This window comes from Argiope bruennichi, chromosome 3, assembly GCF_947563725.1.
Source record: "Argiope bruennichi chromosome 3, qqArgBrue1.1, whole genome shotgun sequence".
NCBI classification, from domain to species: domain Eukaryota; kingdom Metazoa; phylum Arthropoda; class Arachnida; order Araneae; family Araneidae; genus Argiope; species Argiope bruennichi.
In genome coordinates this window covers 129,119,608-129,138,536 of record NC_079153.1, presented here as the reverse complement: position 1 = coordinate 129,138,536, position 18,929 = coordinate 129,119,608, and the positions used below count along the sequence as shown (strand labels likewise).

Here is an 18,929-nt window from a genome sequence, read left to right as displayed (position 1 = left end):
ACAACTAAAAAATTTAAACGGCATGAATCCTGCTAGAACAGAAACCCCTTCTAGATTTAATCATTCCTGCCGGCCCTCTGATGGATAGTAACACTCAGACATTCCCCTCGCGCTCCTTTTCTTTAAACACTGCATTCGCTATTCAGGTTTAAGTAGGAGGTTGACGGATGAACTAACCGAGGAAGAGCACCGAGGCGACTGCACCTGCCAAATAGATGATATCGATTCGATACCACGCACCCTAGAACGAAAGAAGCGCAGTCATCGACTCTCTTATTCCCTCCTTTATATGCTCCTTTTTTTCACTAGCTGCATCTTCTTTTCTTTTGTTATTTACCGGCAACCACCCGTCCACCCTCCCGTTGCTTAGCGACCAGACTCAGGCTATGAACGACCCTGTTTCCGCGCAATTTTTTATTCTCTGGAGAACATTAAGCGCAAATTGCAGAAGCCCCCCTCTTTTTTTTTCTTTCAGCCTGTTCCTCTTCGTTCCGCGATCACCCCCCTCGAGATCTGGATTCCATCAAGTGCGGTTAAGGGATCTACTCGGTCGAGACCGGAACTTTTGTTTCGGAACACCACCAACTTCTCTTCTCCCCCCGAAATGTTGACCTTTCGGTGGTTATTGGTTCCAGAGTTGGTAGAGGGGATGACCATCATTGAATTCGGTAAATACATCCTGCCTGACCTATACTTTGTTCCGATTCTTTTTTTTTGTGTGTGGCCTCCTCTTCATTATTTGGCCTATTGCTTTCCAAGCAACAGAAGGGATCGGAAAGGAATGGAGGAGACTGAAGATGGAACCTGTGAAGAAGAAAGATATATTCAGAGACCTACCTAATCATGATTCTGTTCGGTTTCGGAAAGTTTCAGTAAACAGAAAGATGGTCCCTATTGGATGCTCGCAGATGTTTTTATATAAGATGAGACTTATTTACTGTTCATTACAGTATCTTTTTTGATTACTTTCACGGAACGTTTTGTTATGGGAATACTGTCTCTAGTGCTTTATACCTTGCTTTCCTGGAAATAAAACCTAGCGTTGCTTTTCAGATTCATTGCAATGTGTGCCTTAACACAAGAATGAGTAAGAATTGTCCGATACATTTAGAAAGTACATTTCTATTTGCGATTGTCTTATTATATTGGGAAATAATATAATTTCTTTTCGTTTATTATAAGTAAATTTTATTGGATACTTAATGATTCAAATGTTTACATATGCATATCTGCCACTGGGCTATAGCAGTTTGGGACCATCAGAGGAAAACTCATCAGTGTGAAGATGAGTAAGATGAATGAGTTTGAATGATGGGCATAAATATGGGAGCAAAGAAAACCAGTATCTCTGAAACAACTATGTTTTCATTTCATCTGTTGTATTGGTGTTCAGAATTAAGACGGTTTATTTTTCTGGTTGACTGTCACCTGAGCATAGTATTTAATGAAATAAGATGAACATGTAGTTTGATATAATATAAAAATAACCATATATCAATAACGATACACTTTCATGACCATCTATTTGATTGATGAGAGGAAGAAGATTTGAAACAAAAACTGCAGTTTCTAACAAAAAAGAAAAAAAATAAAAATAAAATGTAAAGGCATGGTAAAGTTCTCACAATGGTGAATCAGACTGGATTGAAGCCATTTAGCAATCTCAATAGAAGTTTGTCCAACTCTTTCAGCAAGGATGTGGCCAGGATAGTTCCTGAAGAAGACGACGAAATCGGGAAATTTCAGCTCACGATGAACCCTACTTTCTAGAAAATCTCCTATCAAATGAATCATGAGTATAAATATAATCGCCTCTTTTTGGACATAAAAATGAAATTAGGGTTTACGTGTACTTGAAAGGGCGGACATAAGGCTCCAAGATTTCCATCCCTGTATCAGAATGCAGTCACAAAGCTTTTTCTATTCCCTGGAAAAACTCAGTCGTCGTGAGGAAACTTCAGGAGTGTTAGGGAATTTTACTGTTCAATTTCCAAGAAAGAAAACATTGTAGAAGTGCAGATATGATGTTGTGGGAAGTACTGTAGAACATGACACTAAAGTATAGGAAATCAAGATTATAATTTCCTATTCCATCATTAAGGCGGAATGAAGATTTTTCAAGCAATGACTTTGGATTTTTATGGGGACAGATTTATGATCAGATAGATATATTTTTTGAAAGCTTATTTTGTCTGTCGATGTATCTAGAAAACATCTATCAACAAAACAGGAGGTTTAAATATTGCTGCCGATCGTATAGACTTGAATCTGGCTATGATTGTTGCGTTAATTTCTTGACGTAACATTCACTGATCGATGAGTTTTTGGAGATTTATCACTTCTGTAGCCTTTCTATTCTTATAGTATCATACTAATCGATTTCTTTTTCTGGGGATACATAAATAATATAATTTAAGCATATAAGCTCGCAACGATTAAGAAATAAAATCACCATAGAAATAGATACCAAGACTTCGCAAACTCCTAGCAACTAATGGTGATTAAAATATATTAGTGCTATTTTGAATTTCAAAATGAAATTAAGTAAATACCCCCTACCATATCTTATTTTGTATTATTTATAACAATTTTTTTCAAATGAATAATTTACAAACACCCATTTTATAGTGCTTAAAGTCTACCTTAACTGACATCTCAATATTAGAGTTCAGCTGGGATTTGTCTTCATCAATCATAGTGCCTCAATTAATATAACTAAATGGAAATAAATTAAGCAATAAAATCCAGATTATTTTATAGTATAAATTTGGGCTATGATCACATAACAAGCGTAACTAAGCGGGTCCTATCTATCTACATTCTGATTTTATCTGAGTTATGGATGTCAAAAGGACGTCGATAATAAATCGTTGCGACATGTAGGCAGGTCTGAAATTATTCTATTTCCTTTTTAAAACAATCGCGAAAATGCCACCCCCTCTCCGAAATTTTTTAACATAGTTTCTAAATAAAAGTGTTATCTCCACCACCACCAAATATTACTGATCTTGGAAAAGGCTGCGAACGTCAGGAGTTTTTTTTATTTTTATTTTCGGAACACCATATATAAGAGTTTAATGTCTCATAGCATAAAGAAAATAGGATATGAATTTTAGACCCTTTTTTTATCGACTGGAATCAAAATTTAACACCGAACTGTAACAATCACACCAAATCACAAACCAAATTCTATTCATTCAAATAGTTTCAATTTGAATTAAACCTTTTCTACTAATGTGAAATTACAAATAAATAGTTAAGTAATGCCATGATGGCTTTCATTCATAATTTAATCCGGATCTACGTCTTAAATGTTGAAACTAAACAACAAGTTGACGTTTTGAAGTTATCTTGACTCATACTCGGACAGACCTACAGACTGGCTTTTATCATGTAAGAACATGTTGTTGATTTCATTAGGGGGTTTTGAAGCTAAAAATCGCGTAGGCAATGAATAAAGCATAAAGGGCAATGTTCATATTCATCGCATATATTTTTTTACCTGCTTTTACCAGTATTGCTCTATTATTACGCATGTGTCTTTGAAAGCAGATGCGTTTTTAAAAGGTTGACGTAGAACTATGACATCATATAGCTGTTATTTCATCTCAAAAGCGGTCGAGCTCTAAACCTTCGTTTGCCAGCTAGAAAAATTGAAAATGAAAGTTAAAAAAAATTATCATTTTTCTATCCCCCCCTCTCTCTATATATATAGGGAGAGAGAGAGAGACAAAGAGACTGATAGAGAAGTCTCGTGATTGTTTCAAACTGGTTAATGACTTAAATTAATTAAGACAAATAATGACTTAAAAATTTGCTATCGTAGATTTCATTAAATTTTGTTTTCAGTTTCCTTTTCTTTTCTTTCTTTCTTTTTAAACATAACTTCGTCCAGCATTTGACAATCTACAAACTTAATCTAAAAACCGTATACCAAATTTCATTCGTCTTGCACGAAGAGTGTGTCAGTTATCACGCTCAAAGCCAGCTAGACATAATTCCAAAAATGTGTCTATCAGACTCTTGAAGGCCGGAAACGCAGAGATTCATCAAAATCCGGAGAATGAATTTTTTTGACGATTAGAATAGTTTCTCTTTGTATACGTGCTATAATAAGAAAATAAAAAGCATGATGTCAGGTTTAGAAATTTGTTTCTGTAATCAGATAATGGAACAATTTTTTGCAAGTGTAAACCAACATTACGGCCCTCTGGTCGAATTAGTAGGACGGAATGGATCCTTTGACTAATTAATCCAACGGCATGTCCCAGTGATTTATGCAGAACTGAAACATCTCTTGTACCTTGTGTCAACATGCCGGTCTCATGGTAACCCTCTAATTAATGACTCCGGGGAGGCTTTACGATTAAGTGCTCGCAATTGTGCACGGGCATGTTTGGAAGCGATCGGGTCAGTTACAAATGGACTGAATCGCATTAATACGGGCAGTTCGATGAGCTAATTTATCTTTTTCATGCATGAGCTGTGGAAAGCTGTTTTTGTAATAATTAAAATATTGGGATTTCTAAATGTTGATTTTGTTTTTGAGAATGTATATAAAATACAAAAAATTTAAAAAAAAAAGCGCCAATTTATTGCACTATACAATATATGTGAGACGGAAAAACTTAACAAGAAAATTTTTTTGTAGATTTAAATTTTAAAATTTTATAAATGCTTTGTTACTCACACTTTAAAGAAGTCTGCTAATGTACTTTTATTTTCTCGAGAAAGAAGTATACATTAAGAAAATATAAGAATCGCGAAAAACTTGAGATTTTGGCGATTGTCCATGATTCGCGTTTCCTCGAGTCCGGAAACATAGTTTTGGAATTGGGCTTATTTGTGCCTGGTTATAAATGCAATCACTCGAAAGCGCTTTGAGCTATGTGGATGAAGTTTGGTGAAAGATTAAAAACACCCTTTACTAAAAAATTTTGAGTAAAATTTGTCCGTCTGTCTTTCCGAGTGAGAGACAGATTCAAGTATGGTAAATACAAAAGATGCATAGAGCTGTAACTTTAAAATTTGACACAAAGATTTAACATCTTAAGCATACATCTGCAAAAGATTTTGAATCAAATCTGTCAAGAAATCGACCGTATGTCGATTTGTGCATTCGCATGCGTGTAAAAGCGCTATTTGAAAAACGCAACAACCTAGATAAATGAAATTTGGTACGTGATCTTATAACTAGAATTGTAATTCGGCATCAAATGTTACTTTCAATTGTTGAAAAAAAAAATGGCCCTCAAAAGGCTGTAATCATGACTTTGACAATAGAAACTGGGAACTCGTGGTGTTAATGACTTTGCTGTACAATTTCTACACGAAAGGGCTGGGGAGATTTACATCTTTATCAGAAAAAAGACGAAGAAGTTACGGCTAGGCCGCCTCCACTGTTATTTGTAAAAATTTAAGCCTCATAAAAGTATTACTTTTATGTTTTATATAAACCGATTAATGAAAAAAATTGTCATCTTTATTTTTTTCCATTTCGAGGTCTTCCGAAATTGAAAGCATGAGATATGCGGATTAAACGTGATTCGAACGGATAACATTAATTAATTTATGATAACAATAGATTATATGAATTAAATATGGGGGGGTATCATAATTTGATAAAAAAAAAGGAATTATTACGATTTTTCATTATTCAGTATTGCTCCCAAGCAATAGCAATTATAGTGGTTGGAATTTCACATCAATCAGATCAAGGACATTTCATTTATGAAAATCATATTGACAATTTTAAGTTAAATCTTTTCCTTCAATGCATTTCTATGTCATATAAATTGTAGTAAATAGGCTATTCTCCCACATTATGCGTTTAATAAGAAATTATTGTAAGGCTGACAGTAATTTTAAATTATTTTTCAATCTGAGTAATTTTAAATTTGAAATATCACACTCAGAAGTCTTTTTTGAATTCAAAACTAAGACCGAGTTAAAAAAAAAAAACGTTTAATATAATGTTACAAATCTGTACTGTTGCTTCCCAGCACGGTTCGTTCAAACCCTGGAAAGGCCGTTTTACGATCAGCTAGCTATGTTGGATTCTAATTGGATGCCGAATCAGTGATCTTAGGACTTCGCGACTTTGGCAACAAAATAGATAATACTGAAATCTTCCAGAATTTTGGTGATAGAGCCAATAGGAACCGAGATATGCCTCATTGTTCTAGAACCTTCTCTATCCTGCACCGGGAACTATAAAAGGTTGGCAGTCTAAGCTGAAGACCGTTTTTGTGTATTGAGCCGTGGAAAGAATCGTGGCGAAGTTTAAAGTCGCACAGCGAGTCAATGGCGAATAGTTGTATCAGTCCAGCGAAGCGCAAGCGTTGTGTGGAGCTCAAGCGTTTGGTGAATTGAGTTGTGGGCCGAATCCTGGTGTTTATTATAGAAGCAGCATCGAGTAGTGTAGTAGTGAATCGGCGGTTGGAGACAGTAAAGAATTGCAGGCGTTTGGAGAAACCGTAGAATGAAGCTACGCAGATTCCCTCCTCCTGCCGAATTTTGTCTGGCAGTTTTGTGTGCTGTGGTTGCTATTACTACAGATTACTACTTGTGGGCTACTATTTTTTGCAGTGTGCTGCTGTGTTTACGTTTCGGCTGTTTATTTGTTGTCTGCGCATTCTTATCTTCGTATTTAATAAAAGTCGTAGTCTTTTGTTATTGAGGTCTGTTCATTGTATTTCTTCTTCGACTAAGAAATCGAAAAAACCCCGAATTCCTAACAATATTAGTCCTTCCACTTCTGAAAAACAATAAAGGAAAAAAAAGAATAAAATCTCTTTAATTGTATTTCTTTGTTGCTTTAAAAATCAGTTCAGAGGACATAAAACTCAATAATTGACATTAAAAAAATATGGAAAGCCAACAAATACGAATTTATATAAGCATAGGAATTATTCACTGAGAGCTACAAGAATATTTCTAAGAAGAAAAATACATAAGCTTTAATTCTTTTGAGAATTTATTTCTTAATATTTACGAGAAGGATCATATAAATAATTAAATGAATGAACGCATTTAGTTCTAATTGTATAGGATACCCACTGAAAATATTTTGTCCCTGTCTTAATTCAGAACGAATACAGCTACAGTCATGAAAATAATGTCTAGACATATTAAACTGGTTATGCACCGCATGATGATCATAGCACCAATTGGCGGTAAACTGCGCTATTAGGGTTCCTGTCTTGAAAATGGTACATAGAGAAAAAACGCCATTACAAAGCTACGGAGCATTATCGATTTAGTTGGGGGAAAATACACACGTCATATAAACATTAATCTTAAGAACAGAACATTTAAAACTTGTTTTCTCACGATTTACGACATTTTATCTTCATATTTAATATCATGGTCAATCAAAAGAGGTCTCTGTCGTTTTGTCCATCTGATATTTATTCAAATCGTCTGAATCAGATCTGCATTCTGAAAAATTATCGTGTTCTTTATCATTAGACTAGATATCACTTGGATAGTCATATATATCTCAAATTCAGTGGAAATTTTCCATCTCTACAACTTTGCAGAGTTCCATTTTAAAAACAAAACGATACGTTTATTTATGATATTATTTTATTTTATAACATTTCACAGTAATAATCAATTAAATAGGCGAAGCGAATAACATAAGTGAAAAAAAAATGTAAGACAACTTGAACTCACATGAATATTATTTTCTCACAAGTTAAGAATTCTACAAATAAATCGTGTAATAATTCTACAATAATCGTGTAATAAATCTATATAGCTATATTTAATTGTTTAATATCCAGTCAGTTATGTTCAGATATCAGAGAACTTATGACGTTTCTGGTCAATTATGCGTGGTTTTCTAAAAGATATTATCAACTGGTGAAGTTTTTTGATGTGTTAAAGCTAGAGTGCATAATTTTATATATATATATATATATATTTGGAAAAAATGTGTTTTAAATAACTGCATATAATTTAGGGAAATTATTAAAAAAAATTTTAAGGTATCCGACTACGTTAAAAACACTGGTTTTCGACCACATTGGCGAAATCTTCTTTTATTATTATTTCTTGTAGTTCAGGTTTTCCTCTTTCCAAAATAGTATTTTCTAGGAAAAGGAAGGTCTGACCTATCATCCAGGAGAATTTTAAACAATTTTTTAGCTAAAATATTTTTTTAACTTCAATTTTCTCAAACTTTAATTTTCATAAAAATTATCCACCGTTAATATGATATCTCAAAAACTAATTGATGTATTTACATAAAAATTTCAGCATGTATTTTAAATAATATGGGTAATGAAATGAACCAAAAGTTTTATTGTTGGTGAAATATTTTTTTATTTATAGGTGTTTTTAGAAAAATTAAGTTGTAAATGTATGGAAAAAATGTATATATACGTACGTTTTTACCCGCAATTTCTTTGCATCTCAAAATGTTTATTAGATTTTGGTTCATTTCATTCATCCTTATATTCTATAACTTGTGTACAAAGAAAAATAAGATTGCTGCATTGCAATTTTGTGTAGAGTGTTAACCGTTTAGGTTAAATTTCATTAAAATTTACTACAAATTTTCCTATTTCTCAAAATATATTATATTTCCAAATAATTTTTTTGTATATATAGTATTTATAATTGACAATACATCTAAAAACCATAAATAGTTTTTAAAAAATCCAATTTTTCAAAAATATTGCTTCGAACGTAGTCGGCTACCTTAAGTATTTTTTTTCCCTGAAATTAAAAATGTACCAAATGGCTACATTATTTATTAAACAATGTCCCAGCGATACAAATCAGATTACAATAATTCTGTAATAAAAATAAAAGTATCTTTTTTATCAATATATTTTTTACAATACAAAAAAATATATATTTTGATAGTATTTTTAATGGTAAAGCAATTCATAAAACCGTCATCACTGCATTTTTCCAAGTTTCCAGTTTAAATCTAATTCTAATACCGGTATACCATACCATATATCGGTCTTTTGTACAAATTTTCATTAAAAAGCATATAAAAAGGGATTTCCAAACACTCATTGGAACAGCCATCTGAAGCTTATAAATGGAAATAAAACCGTGTAGCCAAATGGGTTAGAGTTAAGGTGAAAGGTCTTTTCACGTTTTATAAAATTAGAATTTCTAATTTAGGAAAACAGCCTTTATTTATTCAACGAAAGCTATTTTTATTTCTTAAATTTTTCTATGCTCCCTTTCAGTTTTAATCAACTCAATCAAAGATCCGCAGCTAATATTTGAATAATCAAAACTGTAACCAGCATGGCTTAAAACTTCTGCGAATCATTTTTAGTTTACGATAATAATATGTTTAAACAGCAAAAGAGTCGTCATAATAAAATAGGTAAAGTTCTAGGACAAATATTGATTCTCTTTCATCACATGTGAAACTATTCCAAATGGCTCGTGAACGTTTAAATAAGCTTCTACTTAAGGTAATCTACCAAATAATTCCAAACTTCGGATACAAATATTGATATTTCTTCTTACATATATATGGTTAATCGAAGCAAACCAACGCGCATTTCGAGTTTTAATACTTCGTTTTACGCGTTTGAAAATTTGAAGAAAATTAAACTAACTTTAATGGAAACCTATGGAAACAAAGCATGTTATTCATTAAGAATTCAGGATCGATTATTCGCCAATTTATTCAATAAACAACTCGATAGTATTTTGTACAGAAGTTTCGATGAACCTAAAATTCTATAGAATTGGATCAAAAGATATTTTGAATTGAATTTGAAATGGTTGATAATTATGAAATTTTTGATAATTTATATGACAAAACAAATTTAATCCATTTTAGAAGGTAGTAGGTTTTCTTTTAAAAAAAAACTAGTAGAACAGTGGCTGACAGATGGCTGAGCAAGAAATAGAAATAAAAGGCGTAAACATATGAATAAAGAAATAGGAATCCTAAAAATCCGGAAATAAATTATGAAATAAGAAAAGATAGTTAAAGTTTTTAAAAGATTATCATTAGTGTTCTATAATGTAGAAATATTTATTTTAATTATTTTCTATTTTTTTGTCCATTTTTAGTCATTAGCCACCTTTAGCAACCAGCTTGTTTGCTTAATTATCGATTTTTTTGGCTTTTAAATAACTAATAACGGATGCATTTTTTTTTTTTAAATTTCACCTTGTTCTTTGATGCGATTGAAAAACATGAATTCAAATAAATCAATTTACTGCAAACTAAAAAGTGTATATATTGCAAAGTAAAAGAGAAAATCCTACTAAAGTTGTCAATTTAGCAGGATTTTCCTATGTTTTTCTTGGATTTCTGGAAATCTGAAAAGCCATATCCGAGTTAAATTTATGTTTGTATTTATTGTTACTCATTTCAAAAGATCCACCAAAGTAAAACTGACTCTAAATGTTCTTAAATTTTCAAGCTTAAATAACCATAAAATTGAATTTAGAACTATTTATGATAGTTCATACAATCAAGAATCATACCATGTCTGTTTGAATTTACTTTCAATGTAAACCGTAAAAAGTCTGCAATCGCGTTTTAATTCCATGCAAATAATCTGATCTCTGCTATTGAGAAAATGGACGTCAATGACAGTTGCTAGCCAGAAGACTTCCGCTAATACTAGAATGAACGAATCAAAAATTGTATTACTGATTTTATTAATTTTAGTTTAATCAAGTAAAGAAATTTGATTGAATATAATGCAAAAATCATTTGCGAAAATTGAGCTTAGTATATCCTGATCTTATGCAAGAAATTCAGGCCAAAATTTTCTAACTTACTAAGCTAACTTACTTCATTTTCAATCTAATGCACGAGAAAGATCAATGCGCATTACAGTGTAGCATCCAGTTTATTTTTATTTAATTAAAACAATAACCAGTTTTGAAGAATTGTACTAGTAAAAATTTGCAATATATCGCTTAATTTTGAATTGTAATTAAATGGTGAAGATGATTTTTAAATCAGCATTTTCAATTCAGAAATCAGAAAAAGTACTAGAATTTTTTTTCTTATTCATGGCGCATAAAATAAATTTGGTTTACGGGCAAATTTATTTGACATAAATTTATTTTGGACAGAATAAATTGTAAGTCGCGCTTCCATATTTAATTAAAGAACATTTTTGCGATCTAATTAAAATATTTAAAAATAAATTAATTAATTTTTTTAAATAATTGAAATAATATCAAATTTCTCTAATAGTTCTAGAAAGCAATTATGCTTTCATTTTATTTAAATTTGAATGATATGCAGAGTTTTAAATTTTATATATTGTTTTTTGGGGGGTGCATCCTATGTATATTTTCCAATAGTGTAAAAGAAAAACGTTCGCATTTATCGTATTTTAAAAACTATCAGAAATAATTTATCGTGTACATTTTTTATTCAAAAAATATAACAACATATTAAATTCAACACATTTTGGTATTAAAAAAACAAAATTATAAAAAAGTGTTCTCATACATTCAAACCTTATCTAGCAAATACCACTTATTCTGATTTTATGGTACTTTAAATTTTTAAGGCACCTTTTATTTGATAATTATTTTGAATTTATTTATCCGAGACATATGTCACATTATATCAAAGAAATAAATTCTACCTTTATTCATACCTTAAGTTCCCTTTTTTTTGCATCATTCAACAGTACTCACGCGAATAGAAAAGTATGAAGGATTAAAATTTAACAGTATTTACTTTCATATTTTAAGAATTCATAAAATACTACCGGTAACCTCTGTAAATGGAATTCAGGAGGACTTTTAGTGGGAAAAACGTTACAATAAAGTGAATGCAGGTCTTTCAGGAGATACCTACTTGTACGCTCGTAACTATGTACTTATGTCTTGCTTGCAATAAGTAGCGCCCATTAAAGCTTTATTTATTGAGGATTTACTGTAAGCTAGACACCATTACGAAGTTTTTACTGAGGTGGAAATGGGTTTAAAAGGGTTGTGTGAATGTAACTTGTGCTTTTTATACGTACTTAAACTGCCATGAAAAAATATAGCTTTAAGGAAATTTTAGTTTTAATATTCTGCTTTAGTTGAATTGCATCAGCCCTGTAATTTAATTACATAACAAGCCCTCAAAACCAAAAAGATTTAGTCTACGTTGGTTAATAAAAGGAATTGCTAATTGTTGCTTTAGAATTAAGCAAAAATTATAGAATTTAAACCTTTTATGACATTACAATTATGACAAACCCTTACATTATCAAGATAAATAAAAGTCATATACAATTATTTAGACAATGAAGCTCACTTGTAGAATATCATTTTTAGTGAATAAAATTGTAAACAGATAAAAATCTTTTAAAAAATCAAAGTATTCAGTTTCTGCAATAAGAATTTAAAAAAGGAATATATAGATTTTTAAATCTGCATGCACTCATTCAAGAGTTTCTTACAATATAGAATACAAAGAAAGACTTGAAATCCTAGAAATTACAATGCATCTAAAAAAAAGTAGATTCAAAGAATATAATTTCAATTGTACAAGAATGCATAAAAAAGCACGACTGTGAATTTTTGAAATTGTATTGTTCTTGCACAATTCCATACAATTTCAACTGTACAAAAACAATATAAGTTCAAAAATTCACTGTATTACTTTTTTATGCAGGTGAGAAGTGAATGACAATTAAAATAAACAAGAACATTAGATGATGACTATTTAAGATTAATATATGGACGGAAACATACTTTTAAAAGTGAAAAAAGAACAATCCAAAGTATTCTCCATGTGAAAAATTTTAGACAGAACTGAGAGACTAGAGCATGATTTTCGAAATGATCACTAATTAATTTTTTACTGCCCTAATAAGTTAATTATATTTGAAAAATTCATAATTCCATACGCATTCTCATTTCTTTTTTTTTACCTATACAGCTTCTCGAGAAGATTCTAGAACGTTTCATATTAAAATTTTGAAACTTCTCAACTAAACATTCTATATTTGAAATTCCAAATAATGTCTGGAACCTGATTCGGAATCAAATTCTGCGTGCGTCTGGAAAATGTAAGACATGCATTCAAGCAAAGGTTTGAGACTGTTAGAAAATTATTAGTCCTGTGAAGTAGGTTCCAAATGTATTCTACTAGCAAATTCCTTCCAATAAATCAGTTTTAAATTCGCAGTGTAAGGAGCACAGTTTTGTTATAAATCAGACTAACTAACACCAGACTGAACACTAGGACTATGCAATGACCGAACTTTATCATCGCGATATATCGTCCAACAAATAACGATATTTTTCGATATATCTTGATATTATTATTTATTTATAGCTATTATACGTTATAAATAGCATCTCTTAACATATTGACTGATCAGAAAGACTCCAAATAAAAGAAAGTTCCGATTTATATACAAAAAAAAAAATTGTTTTCTTTTGAATACAAATAGTTAGAAAATAATTGTGTTAAAACCCCTTTAATAAAGTTCGAGCTGCGATTAAAACTGTCGATTTAATCTGAATGAATCCTTTTTCCTTTTATTTCCGAAGAAGAATATTTAGCGATTAAACAAAAGACAATCAATAACCTTCTGATAACCGCAATTATTTTTCTATAATTGTATCATTTAGTTGGGGAACAGAAAACAGTTCATTTCAAAATGACATGATTAAAACGAGTATTTTTATATATTATAATATGGCAATATTTATAGAAATATTAACAAAAATTCTGTATGAAGGTCAATAACAATAAAGAGCGACAAAAATAAACATTAACCGATAACCAAAACGAAATCGAAAACGCACATTAATTATGAATATCGATTTAATGTATCGAGATTCATTGTGAATTATTATTCATGATTATGATTTCGATAGATCGATATTTTTTAAAAACTGGCATAAAAATTCGATTTTACAAAAATATCCTTTTTTGATACATCGAAAATCGGCACAGCCCTACTGAACAGCCTACACAAAAGCATCAAATTTAAACCAAAACAATAATGAAAAATATTTTTTTACTTCTTAAGAATGTGATTAAGACACTAAAGTTGAAAATATTTCATTTGGCCATTTGGATGATGTATTATTTGACATTTATCCGCCATCTTTAAAATGTTTCACTTTTTGACCTTCAGAAAGGTCATCGAAGGAAAAAAAACCTTTATAACCAAAGGAAGAATATTGGGAAGATTTAGAGATAAAGCTAAGTCTTACTCCGCGGAGAAGGGTTCACTGCTGGAAAGGCCTTCTGAAGATTATTATATAGACAGTCCAAAATAAAAACGCTACCTCCATACCAGGCTTTCGGCATAAACTCCGGCTCGTAAAATGAAATCCGTGTACAGGAGCATGATAAACTTTCATTTCAGTTGCTCGGTAAACGTCGTATAAACTCGGAGATAGATTCGAATTCATTTCGGTTACGAGTATTTTTAGACGATGTCATTTTTTACAGTTATTTTCATTTCGGAAAAGAACCATGTGCGTATCCCATAAGAAATCAGATTTTATTGGATGCATTTTTCAAGTAAAGTCAGCGTGACGTGAGGCATGAACCTTATCAAAATGGTAAAGTTTAGGAAGTAATTTGAAACCTGTTGTTTATGTTCTTCAGGAATGATTTTATTATTTCTATTTTGGAGCAAAAATATCTTTTCATATTCAGAAAAAATGGGATCACAAGATAACATTGAAATGTCTAATGAATATTATACGATGAAAATAGTAAAAGGATGCATTGTTCATTTTTGATGCTACTGGCAATTGTTTATTTTGATGCTACTGTTTATTTTTGATGCTTGATATATTATTATCTAAATGACGTATCAATGCGCCTAATCAAATAATTCTGCATGTGATTATGTATTATGTAATATATTTCAAAATATTTTTAATTTCCAGAAATCAAAATTCTTTTCTTTGCATTTCTGTATTTTAAATAAAACTTGATTAGTTACTCGGGGGTTTTCTATTGCTTAAAACGGAATTTAGTTAGAGTTCTATAACTGTTAAAAATTAAATTTTCAAGAAATAAGTTTCGAATTTTTATCAATATATATAAGAAAAAAAGAACAAACGTTCTTTGCAAACATTTTTGTTTGTATGAAAACTTTCTTTCAGAAAAATCCTCTTTAAATATTTGTTCAGACTAAAATGTCTCAAAATTATAAAAACCTTAAATTGTGCAAATAATTTTTGGAGAATTATATATTATATACTTCTTACTTTCAAAAGGTTTGTAATAGAAGAACAAAATATTAAAAGAAATGCACATATACAACATATATGAATGCATTTGGTATTTCTTATAAGTAACCTTCTCATTTGACGATAATTAAGTCAGATAATTCTATTACTTGCGAGAAAAGTTATTGCGAAAAAGAAATGGAAATAACTTGAATGTAAAATGGGCTTATTCGCATTTCAGTATTTGCTATTTTAACTTTAAAAAAATCATATATGATAAAATCTGAAAATTGAGCTGAGCTGACGGCATTTTATGAATAAATTATAGGATGTGATATTAGAAATTATTTAAAATGCGAAATTTAGTTAATGACACGGTAAAGCTAATTCTTTGAGCTTGAAGTTTTTACATATTCATAAAGATTTTTGAATAATTATTTGTCGAGTCGAATTTTTGAATAAAAATAAAATTAAATAATTTATGATAGCTCTTCCCTAAAGCGTAATTTTTTGAAGAAAGGATTACACACCAAGCTTTACTGACGATGATATCGTGTCCGCGTTACCGCGGAAAGGGGGTGCAGTAGCTTCTGAGGGTAAAGACCCTTGAGCACCCGAGGGCGGAAGTCTGACTTCTAGCTCATATGAAGATGAAACTCACACATCCGCTTGCACAACCCCTTTTTACAGGAAGGCACATTTACACACCTCACAGATAGAACACAAATGAAAAACAACCATGCCCGAACCCGGATTTGAACCCGGGACGCGCAGATCACGGGGAAGATGCGCTGCCCCTATGCAAGGACGCTGGCTTTATAATACTGACTTATTTTATTCTGGTCATGCATAGGAAATAATTTTTGAGTGTAAGATAAATTATTTGTTATTGTACCAAGGATTCGGTTGTAATTTCTTGTCGAGTGTGGCTTGGTCTTCCACGTTTTGGAAATATAAAAACAATCATATTGCTAAGCTTAATCAGCAGATTTATTTTCGATCTATTTATGTAATTGCGTTATGAATTTGTCGATTAGCAGCTACAAAATTGAACTCTACCTTTGCTAGGCTACTGACTTGATATGAACGTGACTTAGCAACTGTAGAATTGACTTAACGTTTTCTATGCTGCGAAGTCGATAAGAATGCGCTTAAAAACTCTCGACTTTCTTTAGTGACGATATACGACAGAATCACTAAGAATCATCCATATTCAAATGCGACCACTATCTTTAAATACCCGACATTTCCTTAATATACTTTACCAATCTTTATCAATGGACAATAAGGGTTGACCCCCGTGGTCCCTCCTAATCAGAAATGATATTGTTTACGGCGGTAAAAGTCACCAGAAATAAAGTAGAAAGTCAAAGATCTGATGAAGAAAAAGCTTGTATGCTTTATATTACGTTCAAGTTCTAGCTTTATTTTTATAAAATAAGATGCGCAGTTTATACAGTAATATAGAAAATACAATAAAAGTTTAGGAAAAAAAGGCATTAACTTTGTCTGAATAATACATGTAATTATATTAAACTGACATTGTACATTGCAATCTTCATATTTCGCTATTTTTTTTTTAAAGTATTACTTTACGTATCTTTTCATCGTTCGTTTCAGGAACCCGAGGCTAACATTTTTGGGCGATTTTATTCCTCAGAGGTGTGATAGGCAGTGAATAAGATGAGTGCATTTATAGAGTTCTTTGCTAGTCCTTAATTTTCACCCCAATTGTTCGATTTTATTGTAGTTATTTCTCTTCATTTGTAATTTTGAGCCTTATTATTTCATTTTTATTCGAAACTTGTGTATTTCTTTTAATTTCATTAAAAACTGACGTTTCCTGAATTTCTCAATAAAATGTAAACACCTCGTTTTCCACCTTTACTCTTACTTCTTAATGGAGTAATAATGCCTCTTGATATTTGCACAGGAGGATTTAAGCGAAGCGGGTTTCCGTATTTGAGAAAAGGTACAAAGTTTCTTTAAATCACAAGGATTCCTGCCTTTCTAGTGAAATTTCCTTTATACACTCACAAAAAATGTTACATTTTCAATGAAAAAATCTTAGAATTGCAGATAAAATAAGTATGCTGTTTTATTTGAATTAATCCGCTCAAAAGAATTCTCTCCAATTTCTATTATTCGAAGACTTTTGGTATTAAAATTTTTAATATCCGATAAAATTTATTATACATTTATTTTATTCTTTGAGAAATTATTCATTTTCTATTTAAATAACACAAGTTTCTTACTAAGATTTCAAAAGATTCTCAACTCCCCAGTTAGGTTAAAAAAACAGGCCTTTAAGAATATTAAAAATTTTAATTATCTTTCCACAAATAGAGAATTTGGTTTTATTTATTATTTTATATTACATTTAATCTTATGCAGAGACAAAATAACAGGAATAATTTTCTTTTGTTTCCTAGAAAAATTCAACATTTTTGTTGTTTAGAAATTTTATTAAAATTTTAGAATGCAATTTTCTTTAACAGTTGTGGGATTTTCTGTAATATTTAGGTAATCTATGGATGTGTAATTTTAATGAAAACCACGGCGAAATGGTCTTTTATTGTTCACATTTTTATTTATATAAACCTTCTCAGCTGTTTGTTTTTCAACTCTTTTTTAGAAATATCTTCAGAAAGGACTTATTTGTTTAAAGATTTCAAAAGTGTCCGATTAAGACACAAGCTTTCATGAAAGAAATTATTATAATGGAATTGTGTTTTTAAATCTTGTGCATTATTTATAAACATTGCGTATATATTCAATCGTTAATATTTTTTTCTCATTTGGATTAAACTGACGGCCTTGTAATAACAACGCAAATGAATTTATAATCTTGCTTTAAAATTTCAGATAAAAATAAGAACTTGGATGTATTTGAGTATTGTCCGCCATCTTCGTTAACTTTCTTTTCATTTCATAAATTAGGTTTATATAAAATGATATTTTTCGTACTTTAAAAATACTTGTCGATTTGTATTAATACTGATATTGATTTACAGCAGTGTTTTCAGTATCACCAGTGCGATCATTATTTGAAATAATGTCGATTTTCCTAAAGAGATATTATTTTTTCCTCCTTTCCTTTTAAGAGATTTGTTTAGACATACTACAGACTTGGTAGTTAACTTGCGCATAAACTAAAAAAAAAAAGATCTCATAAATTTTCGAGGACAAAATTGCAGACAAAAATCTTTCACTTACCTCAATGAGAATGAAAGAGTAGATTTGCTTGATTTGCAAACACGCTTATTTTTTCGACAACTTCTTTCCTGAAGAACCCTATAAGAAAGAAAAATAGTATTTTAATTACTGATAATTAGACAGCTGGACTAAATTTAGAAACGTAAAACATAAATATAATTTTTACGAAGTAGGAGGCAATGTGAATGGCAGATTATGCGCTAAGTTTCATTTTGGAATCATCTGCGCATTTTGCACGATGAAAAATAAATAGGATGCCACATAACTGAGCAAAATAATTTTCAAATAAACATTAGAAGATACGCGCAGTTGTGTTGAGTTGATATCATGTTATCACTGAAATGGCTGAATAGGGTTAATTGCTATCGGGAAAAATTGAAAATAAGATAGTAACTTGACAAGCAACTCCATTTATCTTAACTTTCAAAATTTTACAAGAGAAAGAAAACATTTAATTTTCTAATTATAAATTTAGAGGGCTTTTTTCTTATCGATACAACAACGATTTCCTACTTATATCAAAAGTGAAAAAAAGTCTGCAATATTCTTTACTGATTGCTAAA

The 18,929-nt window shown here is 30.7% G+C and overlaps 1 protein-coding gene across 1 annotated transcript in view; it reads right to left on the bottom strand.

Moving 5' to 3' along the window:
• The window catches only part of LOC129962731 (leucine-rich repeats and immunoglobulin-like domains protein 1), a 328,024-nt gene that overhangs the window by 82,964 nt on the left and 226,131 nt on the right, over positions 1–18,929 (bottom strand). Inside the window, exon 4 of the mRNA XM_056076691.1 lies at positions 18,367–18,444. The gene's annotated coding sequence lies outside the window, so the exon portion shown is untranslated. The remainder of the gene's footprint in view (positions 1–18,366; positions 18,445–18,929) is intronic.